Source organism: Rhincodon typus, chromosome 29, assembly GCF_021869965.1.
Source record: "Rhincodon typus isolate 14 chromosome 29, sRhiTyp1.1, whole genome shotgun sequence".
NCBI classification, from domain to species: Eukaryota; Metazoa; Chordata; class Chondrichthyes; order Orectolobiformes; family Rhincodontidae; genus Rhincodon; species Rhincodon typus.
Window position 1 is genome coordinate 5,798,554 of NC_063360.1, and position 9,525 is coordinate 5,808,078.

The 9,525-nt window shown below is 40.8% G+C and overlaps 2 long non-coding RNA genes across 2 annotated transcripts in view; one reads left to right on the forward strand and one right to left on the reverse strand.

Annotated features, from left to right (window-relative positions):
• The window catches only part of LOC125486494, a 33,338-nt gene extending 25,427 nt beyond the window's left edge, over positions 1-7,911 (forward strand). The window contains exon 2 of the long non-coding RNA XR_007265160.1: positions 6,891-7,911. This is a non-coding gene — a long non-coding RNA (uncharacterized LOC125486494). The remainder of the gene's footprint in view (positions 1-6,890) is intronic.
• Positions 252-7,051, reverse strand: LOC109930149. Its single transcript, XR_002260660.2, has 3 exons — positions 6,985-7,051; positions 6,741-6,901; positions 252-1,128 (listed from the first exon to the last, which is right to left on the reverse strand). It is a non-coding gene; the product is annotated as an uncharacterized LOC109930149 (long non-coding RNA).
• Positions 7,912-9,525: the final 1,614 nt, after the last annotated feature.

The window sequence follows — 9,525 nt, forward strand, 5'->3', positions numbered from 1 at the left end:
GTTTCTAATGTACGTACACCAGATCAGTTGCTGTTAGGTTAGCTTTTAATTCCAGATTTAAAAAAAAATTTAATTGCCATGGTAGGATTCAAATCCATGTCCCCAGAGCATGAGCCCACTAGTCCAGTGGCATGATCACTACACCACTGGCTCCCTGTGCAGAAATGTGTATGTATCCACATGTGCTGTACCAACATGAATCTCTACACCTGTATCCATCTGTACGTTTACATTTATAAACATCCAAGTCATTGTGCATAGGTATCCAACATTTGTAAGGCCACGCTCAAATGTTTTTTATTTGCAAATGTGTATGTCTGCAGCTCTATACATGTGCCCATATGTACTTTGGCATATATATGTGAGGCAGAGAAAGTAATATTAGTGTTAACTCACCTTTACTACACACATAAGTTATAGGAGTTCCCTAGACAGAGGAAGGTAGCAGAGACAATTAAAAAAAGGCACACACAAAGGACGTTCAAGCAATCTAACATGCTGCCACATCCTTATTTTTGAATGCAGTGAAAGTATGAAGTTATGACAGGACAAAAACAAAGTCAGCTTGTTTACCAGAACCTCAAGTTAGTTACAGTCTGGATTTCCAAGTGATTAGTCACTTCTTTTATAGCATGATGTCATTAAATGAAACAGTAGTGACAGTTTAGAGTTCACCCCTGGTAGCCAGTGTGACTTGAATGACAAATGACCAAGTAATCACTTCAGACTCAAAAGAAAGTTATATTGTGGCTGAGTACTGAGACTGGAGGACTGTAAAACAGATCATTTGTGTGAGAGTCAGTTGTCAATTTACATGTTTGTCTGCTGTGAATATTAAATTCAATTGAAAACTTCCATCATTAATAATCCTAACCAAGTTGCGAAAATTCACAAACTGGAGCTCCTTCCTGCAATAAAAAGGCCATGTGCACCAGTTGCCACTGGTGATGCATTCCTGTTTTGCAGCACTGGGAGTAAACATGTTTGCACATGTTTGAAAGTGTGACAGAAGTAAAAGTTTGGTTATGATGTTCTCAGTTGAATCTCTGGCTGAACTCCATAGATGAGGTGCTGTACAAACAATGGCCATATGGATCAGGTGTTGGAGCACAACTAGGCCCTTGGAATCTGTAAACCAGACGAGGAATAAACAGAAAAGTATTGCGTTTTTGATTTTCAGGTTTTGAACTTTAGGAGCGTCCCTCGGATTACATTTAAAAAGAAGGCAGATCGCCTCAGCTGATAATCGCTATTGGATGCAAGATTAAAGGACAGTTGTTAGAGGGCCCTCTTATGATGTAGTGGAAGTGTCCCTACTTTTGGACCAAGAGGCCCAGCTTCAAGTCCCACCTGCTGCAGAGCTGTGTAATAACATATCTAAACAGGTTGATTAGAAAAACTAGTTAATTTTTTTTGTTTTAATTCAGAGGACAGCGGTTGCTCACAGCACTGTGCACAAGGAAATAATATGCATTCAGGTAATACCTTTCAAACCCTCAAAGTACCCCAGAACAGTTGCACAGTTATTACATTAAATTGAAGTGTAAGCATGGCTGCTGTTAGTGCCACAACAGCAAATAACAAAATAAATGACTATTAATCTGAACTTATGTTAAAATAGGGTTTGGGGTTTATTGGTTAATTAAGGTTCAATGTTGTGGACACCAGAATTCTGATTCTGTGACTTTTCAAATAAAGAGTTCTTGCTCAGGAAGTTTTAAATGTTAAGAGGAGGTTTGACCAGTCACACTATTCTGTACTGAAGGTCCAGCCTAGATGGCGTAGCTAAAACCTGGGGGTTGGGCTTAAACCAACAATTCTCAATCAATTTAGAAACAAGAAGGGGGTGGTCAATCTCTTGAGACTGTATTATAGACCCCCAAATAGCCAGTAAGTACTAGAGGAGCAGATATGTAGAGAGATTGCAGATACCAGTAGGAATAATAGATTAGTATTGGTGGGAGATTTTAATTTCCCCTGCATTGACTGGGCCACCCAGACGGGGTGGAATTTGTCAAACATATCCAAGAAAGTTGGCCTGATAAAGTCTATCCTCTGATGTTGTGGGAGGTTAGGGAAGAAATTGCAGAGGCCTTTGCAGAGATTTTTGCTTCATCTTTTGCTACTGGTGAAGTTCAAGAAGACTGGATGGTGGCTAATGTTGTTCCATTGTTTAAGAAGGGTAGAAAAGACAAGCCAGGGAATTACAGGCCAGTGAGACTGACATCAGTGATAGGCAAGTTATTGGAGAGGATACTGAGGGACAGGATCAACCGACATTTGGATAGTCAAAGTCTGAATAGGGATAGTCAGCATGGATTTGTGCACAGGAAGTTATGTCTGACAAATCTTTCACAGTTTTTCGAAGAGGTAACCAAGAGGATGGATGAGAGTAGAGCAGTGAATGTTGTCTATATGGACTTGAGTAAGGCCTTTGACAAGGTCCCACACGGCAGGCTAGTCACGAAAGTTAGGTCGCATGGGATCCAGGGAAAGCTAGCTAGATGGTAGGAAGCAGAGGGTGATGGTTAAAGGTGTTTCTCAGACTGGTGGCCTGTGCCTAGTGGTGTGCCACAGGGGTTGGTGCTGGGACCTTTGTTATTTATGTAAATGATCTGGATGTGAATGTACAAGGCATGATTAGTAAGTTTGCGAATGATACACAATTAGGAGGTATGGTTGATAGCAAAGAAGGTTATCAAAAATTACAGAGGGAATCTTGATCAGATGGGGAAGTGGGCTGAGGATTGGTAAATGCAATTCAATACAGATAAGTGTGAGGTGTTGCACTTTGGAAAGTCAAACCAAGGTAGGACTTGTATAGTAAATGGTAAGGTTCTGAAAGTGTTGTGGAACAGAGGGACCTAGGAGTACTAGTACATAGTTCGTTGAAAGCGGTGTCACAGGTAGACAGAGTGCTGAAGAAGGCATTCAGCATGCAGGCCTTCATCGGTTAAGGCATCGCGTGTAGGAGCTGGGATGTTATGTTACAGTTGTATAAGTCGTTGGTGAGGCTACACTTGGAGTATTGTGTACAGTTTTGGTCACCCTGTTATAGGAAAGACATAGTTAAACTGGAAAGTGTACAAAGAATATGTACGAGAAGTTTGCCAAGATCAGTAGACCTGAGTTATAGGGAAGAGGTTGGCCAGCATAGGATGGCCAGGATAGGACTTTATTCCTTGGACCATAGGAGAATGAGGGTGACTTTGAGGTGTATAAAATTTTTGAGGGGCACAGATAGGATGCATGTATATTGTCTTTTTCCCAGGGATGGGGAATTGAAAACTGGAGGGCTTAGGTTTAAGGTGAAAGGGGAAAGCTTTAAAAAGGACCTGAGGGGCAACTTCTTCGCGCAGAGAGTGGTGCCTGTATGGAATGGGCTGCTGGAGAAAGTGGTTGAGGCAGGTACAATAGCAACATTTAAGAAACGTTTGGATAGGTACATGGATGAGAAGGGTTTAGGGGGATAAGGATCAAATGCGGGCAATTGGAACTGGTTGAGTGGGGCAGCATGGACCAGTTTGGGCCGAAGGCCCTGTTTCCATGCTATATTACTCTATGATAACTGGGCCAATCTAATATCCAAGGTGAGAATGAAAGCATTGTGACAAATGTCATTGGGAGTAGAAATCCAAAGACTCACGTTTACGTTCTGGTGATATGGGTTCAAATTGCACCATGGCAGTTGGTGGAATTGAAAACAATTGATAACATTTGGAAGAAAAGTTAGTCTAAATAATAATGATCGCAACTATTGTAGATTGTGGAAAAATGTCTGCTTCATTAGTACCGTTTTAGGGAAGGCAATCTGTCATCCCTGAGATAACAAGGTGTAGAGCTGGATGAACACAGCAGGCCAAGCAGCATCAGAGGGGCAGGAAAGCTGACATTTCGGGCCTAGACCCTTCTTCAGAAATGGGGGAGGGGAAGGGGGTTCTGAAATAAATAGGGAGAGGGGAGGAGGCGGATAGAAGATGGATAAAGGAGAAGATAGGTGGAGAGGAGACAGACAGGTCAAAGAGGTGGGGTGGAGCCAGTAAAGGGGAGTGTAGGTGGGGAGTTAGGAAGGGGATAGGTCAGTCCAGGGAGGACGGACAGGTCAAGGGGGCGGGATGAGGCTGGTAGGTAGGAGATGGGGCTGGGGCTTGGGGTGGGAGGAGGGGATAGGTGGGAGGAAGGACAGGTTAGGGAGGCGGGGACAAGCTGGGCTGGTTTTGGGATGCGATTGGGGGAGGGGAAATTTTGAAGCTTGTGAAGTCCACATTGATACCATTGGGCTGCAGGGTTCCCAAGCAAAATATGAGTTGCTGTTCCTGCAACCTTCAGGTGGCATCGTTGTGGCACTGCAGGAGGCCCAGGATGGACATGTCGTCTGAAGAATGGGAGGGGGAGTTGAAATGGTTCGCGACTGGGAGGTGCAGTTGTTTGGTGCGAACTGAGCATAGGTGTTCCGCAAAGCGGTCCCCAAGCCTCCACTTGGTTTCTCCGATGTAGAGGAGGCCAATCTGTCATCCCTGCCCAGTCTTGCACCTGACTCCAGCTCCACAGCACTCTCATCAACTGTTCATTCCCCCAGCAAGATAGTTATTTGGGGCAATTATGGATGGGCAAATTCTGGCCTTGTCAGTGCTATCCCATTACCCATGAAATATGGTAATTTATATCCAATGGTGTCTTCAGAAGAGGGGAAATGACCAAAGAAAAGGATCAGAAATAGCCAACTGAACAAAATGTGGCAGACCCTATACCAGTGAATAAGTAACTTTAGGAGTCAGACAAAAATGCCAGTTTTGGTCTCACTATCCCTCACTAGGTAGTGGAGCAATTCCGTGATAATACCATTGAATATCAAGCGGCAATAGTTAAACACTTGGATTTGGTCATTCATGCACACAAGTGCCAGGCAACATTACTTGTCAGTGCTAACCAGGTCTTGCTGCATTTGGCAAACATCCCCACTCCGACAATGGAGTGAAGGTCATTTGCTGAAAATGGGTGAGGCTAGGACATTATGCCAAGGAAATTTCTGCAGATGTATTCAGGAGGAGACATGTCTGTCCAAATGAGCATATTGTATGTTGTGAATCTCAAACGAGATCAGAGGCTGTAGAATGCACGCACACACTTGCGATCATTCAGCAGGAAGACTGCACAATTTTCCCCTCCATAATCCAGGGCCACAAGTAAGTATAACTGAGTCAATACTGATTTGAGCTTGTGCCTGCAGTCTTTCCCACTTGGCTGCATGACTCAGCTATTTTGGTAGGAAGATAAACCCATGAGAGCTTTGGGCATCAAGGCAAGAGTTTTCTGCTTTCAAACGGTTGTGAGTGGTTCTAGTAAAACTGTATCAGTTTAGGGAGTATACTTTTTCATGAAAAATTGGTGTACACATCTGGAAGATTGTGTACCCAATGACATTGCTCTCACTACCACCTTCTGAATGGTAATTAGAGGAGGACAATAAATACTGTCCTTGCCCAAAATGCTCAAATTCCAGGAAAAAAGAAAGAAATAAAAATTATTACAATTGCCTGAAAAGTAAATTGCATATTCCCCAGCTTTTAACTAGTCTTTCCTGCTTTCAGCAGTGTTGACTGAAAGCTGTAAAAATGTGCTCAGGCCATAATGCAACTAAAGTTTTAAATAATTATAGAGTCAGTAGGTGTCCAGTGGAATCACATCTGTGTGACGAGGGGTGACTAGGGGCAAACAGGGACTAAATTGATTTGTCGCCATGCCAACATTCTCACAACTGTCTTGTTAGCTCTGCTTAGTGCTGTTAGAGCCTTTAGGCTGCTAGCAGATTGACATCAGCACCCAGGGTACATTTATAGCCAGTGTGAGGAAGCAATTCATGACAAGTTAAGCTCCCTATACAGGTGATTAATTACAAGCTGAAATGCAGTTATTTTCAGTCTTTTTTTCTAAAATGTTGCCTGGACTCTGGTTTAAGATATCAACAAAAGGCACAAAGTTTCTCTCCCAACAACAGAATTAAGTTAATGTGATCTTACATCTTAAATTTGAATTATGTGTTGGGCAATAGCAATAGTCATTGCAGTTTCAAGTAATTCATTACACATTAAGCATTCTAACACTTCACCAGTGGAGGGTGCAGAAGATCTGACGTGGGAATTATATCCTTCCCCGCTCCTGCCCCACCAAGGGTAAAATATCCCGGTGACATGGGAGCACATGTGGGGAAACTGGCCACTTGGATGAGATCCTGAACTCTGCAAGTGAACAAGGGTAAGAGCAGAGAAGTGGGCAAACTTACTGCAACAGAACATAGTGTACACATATAAAACGAACAAGTCATAAATAGGTTATGTACTTTTCAGATGTCTTTTTGCTGTGATGAATTTTGAAACAATTAAGAATGCCAAGAAATAAACAGTTTCCTGATCTCTAACTGGCCTCATGAATTCACAGAACCCATTTTCTCATGAGGTGCTGGTAAATGGACATTAACTGCGACAGAGGCACAGGGAGTGGAAATGTTACTTAGTGTTGGGATGAGATCCCCTCTCAAAAGTGACAGGTGCAATGGCTTTCATCCCTGCAGTCTACCGGGCCTCCATTAGTCACATTTTCAAACCAAAAAAGGAGCATTCTGCGCTACTACATTTTTATAGCGATCTCTGCTTTCCCCATTTATACACTGGACCATCTTTCATGTCTTCACTTGTTGATACCCTCATCCAAGTCATCTAAAACCATTCCTGTCTTCTCACCTGATCACAGATGTTCTTTTTATTTGGCTTCTCCATCTCCCCAACCCTCTTCCCAATGCTGTATTTGCTTAAAAATTGCTCATTTGTGACATCTCCCAGTTCTGATGAAAAGTTCATGTTTTCTGGCCAACCACTTATTTCTCTCCACAGATGTCACTGACCTGTTGAATCAACACATCAATGAAAATCATTTTGGACTGCTGAAACAAGAAAATACTTGAAACCATTTACAATTTCCACTCACCTGGATTTCTATAGGAAGTAGTTGAACAATGGTCTTTAAACAAGAAAAGGCCAAAATTTGCAGCTGAAATCCTGCTTCAATCAGACTGAGTTATGACCCAATCTGATCATGTCTATGTAAACAAGATAAAGTAAAATGTCACTCGTGGAACAAAACAAAATCAGACAATAAAATGCTCAAACCATTGAGGAAAAGAAAAATAGGCTGATACACTGGACAAATGGATCTTCATAGTGGATTCAATTCCACCTTTGAACAGCTGGCTTTCTGGAATATAAGACAATCTTTGTAAACGAAAGCTTGAAGTTTGGTCGAGTTACCCATTGCAGACATACATGTCTTAACCCAACCAGTTTAAGTCTATTTGTCAGCCTGTAACTTAATGCTCACCATCTGCATACAATTAAGCAAATCCTTTTTATAAAACAAAAATGGGCTTATGTCAAGACTTGCATGTTCTTTGCATAATTACTTTGTAATAGGTCCTTCCTGTAGGACCCCTGCTAATTTATTTGTTTGACAAAGCAAAGTGCATGGTATTGTGAAAGGAGTGTTACTGACTGAGTAGAAAGCAACAGGTTCATAACAATAGAATCTCCAAGTAGTCAGTGCTAGAGAGAAGTTCTGAGATTTTTAGATGTTAGAAACTAAAAGGCTTCATAACCAGAAGGCTTGTGGTGTCAGAAAAAGACATTTCGACAAGGCTATTGAAGACATTAGGTAGTGAACTCATCTTAAGTGAGCTTCTTGATGAGAGACATTAACTGAAGAAAATAGCATCTGGTAAATGCACAGCAATTTGCCAAAAGGAAACCGATTATAGCCTCTTGCTCAGCCGGCATATCTGTATGTGGAGTTAGGGGTTCATGGAGGTTTGACTTTCTGTAAAAGGTAATGCTGAGATAAAAGGGATGAAATTTTTCTTCATGTTAGTACTGTGATCATTCCAATGGCTAGTATAATATCATAAGTTTTTAATCAAGAGAAAAAAAACATTTTATTAAAAACACATTGGCAATGTCTTCCAAGTATGTTCAGTGACTGACCAAGTTAAACAACAAGAAAACTAAACCCATGGTCTATCAAGTGACATTTCACTCTAGGATCTGACTTGTCCAAGTATCTCAAATCAACTGGGATCATTAATTGTCAAATTGTTTGATAGTTTGTGTCTGCCTGTATTTAAAATTTATTTTTACTCCATGGTTTGATTGAAGTCAGCAAAGTCAATCAACAATCTTTTCTCAATTAAGCCCTTCATAAAAAGTGTACATTATCCATCATGGAGATTACCTACAAGGGTTTTTACAAAACAACAAACCAGCTCGGCGAGCCAACCAATCTCAACAAGATTACCTACACTTGATGGGTATACGATCTTCAGTATGCCTTTTGCACAGAATACCATTTGGAAGTTTTGCCAATTAGAATCTCATATCCTATACTTCCACAAAAAAGTAAAATGTCTCAACAAATGTTCAAGCCAAAATGGAAGCATTCCCCATTATTTTAAAAAAATTACGGAAGCAACTACACTGGAGAAGTCATACTAAAAATAAGAAGCTTCATATTTATCCAAACTTCAGTTTTGCTTTATTTTCCTCAAGATATTCTTAGCATCACAGAAGTTTGTCAGAATACTTAACTCCAACACAACAAAAAGTTGCATGTTGTCTAATGCTTTTCAAACTTAACTGGTTGGACAATGCCCTGCCTCTTTAGTTATAACATTTTACAGTGATAACCTCCTACAATTAAATGGATGGGCATTACAAAACAATAATATTCAGAATTTGAGTTATTCCAGACCTACTCTGCTTAATATCTAAAACACTAAATAATTGTGGCCCTACAAGTCCACAATTTTAAATTCTTCAGCATCATTCTATAGGCAATTAACCTGCACTGTGAACATGCCTGAATATGTTCCTTTGTAATAACAATGAAACATTGTAGGATTTGTACAAAACAGAATTTTAGCAAAACAGACCTTACTCAAAATACCACATTCTGGAAGCAGTATTCAGACCAGGCACATGGGTTTGGTTTCTGTAGTTTTTTTGTCTGCTGCCTCCTTGGTCTGTTTCAGAAATACTTCTCCCCAAAAAAGTAGCACCTTGCAAAATTGTGGCTTTTTCAATAACTGAACTACATTCTCAGGAATCTTTGGTCTAAAAGAGCTGAACAGATTTTCAAATTACTTTCCCAGCAGTGGAGAGAGTTCACTAACATCTGTATCATGTAGCTGTTCTTCAATTCCTGTAACAACTAATCTTGCTTTAGCCTCAGGTGTGTGAAGTCTTTGCAAAAACCAGTGACAGAGCTGGGTGCCTCTTATCTGGGACTTCAGAAAAAACTAATAAGGGCATTGAAGAGTCTGTGTTTATTCTGACGTTTATTGGCAGCCAAATTTCTCAAACATAAGGACAGCTTCTTCCAATTTTCTGCCCTTTATTTCATTCTCTAATCTATGCTTTACTTGCATTTTTTTGAGACTAGTACTGCAGAATTATCTTTTGCACTTCAACTCTATCAGCAATG